Source organism: Oryzias melastigma, linkage group LG16 (genome assembly GCF_002922805.2).
Source record: "Oryzias melastigma strain HK-1 linkage group LG16, ASM292280v2, whole genome shotgun sequence".
Lineage (NCBI taxonomy): Eukaryota > Metazoa > Chordata > Actinopteri > Beloniformes > Adrianichthyidae > Oryzias > Oryzias melastigma.
Window position 1 is genome coordinate 29,685,712 of NC_050527.1, and position 2,448 is coordinate 29,688,159.

Genomic DNA, 2,448 nt, shown 5'->3' on the forward strand with positions numbered 1-2,448 from the left:
GAAAAAGGTAGTTTGCCCTCTCTCGGTGGGTGGAGTGCTCCTGCCCCAGGCGGAAGAGTTTAAATGTCTTGGGATCTTGTTCACGAGTGAGGGAAGATCGGAGCGTGAGATCGACAGGGAGATTGGAGCGGCGTCCAACGTTATGCGGTCGCTCAACCGGTCCGTTGTGGTGAAGAGGGAGCTGAGCCAGAAAGCAAAGCTCTGAATTTATCGATCAATCTGGTCATGAACTCTGGGTCATGACCGAAAAAACGAGATCCTGACTACAAGCGGCTGAAATGAGCTTCCTCCATAGGGTGGCTGGGTTAGAGATAGGATGAGAAGCTCAGTCACCCGGAGAGAGCTAGTTCTCTTCCATATCGTGCAGAGCCAGTTGAGATGGCTAGGGAATCTGCTTCAGATGTCTCCTAGATGCCTCCCTGGGGAGGTGTTCCAGGCATGTCTCACTGGGTGGAGGCCCAAGGGAAGACCCAGGACATGCTGGAGAGACTACGTCTCTCGGCTGGCCTGGGAATGCCTCGGGGTCCCCCCCTGTCATGTCTGCACTCCTTCCTCATCCTCAGTCTGATGGGAGCTAATCAGATGATGAGGGACACCTGTTTACCTCCCTTTATTAGGAGCTGCTGCCCTTCAGTCTCTGTCAGTTTGTCACAAGCCCTCCATGGAGCAACAACCCTGTTCATGTTAATTTTTTTTTTTTGCTGACTTATGAATCTGTCTTTGAAAAACCCCTGCACTGGAACTTTTAAAACAACGAGTCTTGCCCCAGCACCTTTACCTCCTGCCATTTCCTCTTCCTACCTGGACAGCCTGAAGGACATCCTCCTGCACCACCCTCAACGTCAGCTCTGTGCTGTGCACTCCCTCCATCTCCTCGTTGGCTCCCTCTGTTGATCACCCTTCATGAGTTTTTACCACCAAGTAAGATCCAAACCTGTACCTGTCTGATTACAAGTGCCTCTCCTGCCTGCGTTCCTAATACCTCTCCTTCCTTAGTGCCTGAGCGCTCCCTGCTGACTGAAGACTGTCTCTCCCGAGTTTCTGGTCCTGCCTGAGCCAAAAAAAAAAAAACACTTTAGATACTTACTCTGTGCCTGTGTTTAATGGGGTCCAAATACAAATCCTTTCACCCCCAGAGGAGCTGGACGAAGTCGCCGGGAGAGTGAAGTCTGGGCATCTGCTTAGACTGTTGACTCCCGACCCAGTCCCGGATGAGCGGAAGAATATGGATGGATGGAATGCTTTGTTTATTTCAGAAGTCAGATGGGAATGGTCAAACTGGTTCCACTGGTTACAACTGAGGTATGCGGTATGAGGTAACTTTGAACATACAACACGTTGATCCTTGAGGCAGATGGGCTACAGCAGCAGAAGACCATACCAAATGGCCCTTCTGTCAGCTAAGAAAAAGAAACCGAGACAACAATTCAGGCAGGCTCACCAAAACTGAACAATAAAAGATTGGAGAAGCTTTGCCTGGTCTAATGAGTCTGAATTTGTGCTGCAACATTCAGATGGTAGAGTCAGAATCAGGCAACAACAATATGAAAGCATGCATCCTTCCTGCCTCTTATCAATGCTTAGAAATAGAATGAAAGAGAATTTGAAATTTTCATTAAAGAGTAGTTGGACAGGTGTTCCTAAAAATGTGGCCAATGAGTGTGTACGGTAATAAACAAACTGGTTTTGCTCTGACTAGTGATGCCTGCCTAGACTGTAGCCTCTCCTCCACCATGGGGACCATGTTGACCTTGGAGTTTTACTCAATGCTCCTTCCCCAGAAAAGCTTACAACCAGAGTTTCTGTGCAAGGTGACCCAACACTCATCAGTGAATAGGGCGATAGACCATCGTTGTATTGTCGTGGTCACATGATCTCATGTCCACTGCAAACTGTCATGGGGGTGTCTTGGTGTCAGTGGAGTGACCCGCAATGATCGTCAGGCATTCAAATCAAAACGGTTGTGAATGGTTTGTCTGGAAACCCTAGTACCTCACATCTAATAAATGGGCCTGCTGCTGTCTGGCATTTTCAAAACCATGACTGAGTCATAGAATGTTTTATAAGAACGGGACATATGAAGCGTTGAGGTCCCCCATAGGAAATGGCCCTCGCGAAATCAGGCCAGAGCCTTCGCCGTCACTTCCTGGTAGGTTTACCGCGATTGCATCCCGTCGACAGCGATTAGTCCAAGTCGGTCTGAGTCACGTATTTAGAGGAAGTGCTGTCAACCAATCATGAGTGAGCTTGTTCCGCATTGTTCGTAGCCCACACCCCTCCCACTGAAAACGGTGGGGAGGAATCTGTCAATCAAATGTTTGAGGTGGGGCCAGCAGAAGCCACAAGTTTTTACTGAAGCATCTGATTGGTCAGTTTATAACTTGAATAAATGGCGATAAAGAAAAAATATCTAAAGAATGTGTTAAGAAGAAAGCATCATAGCAAGAA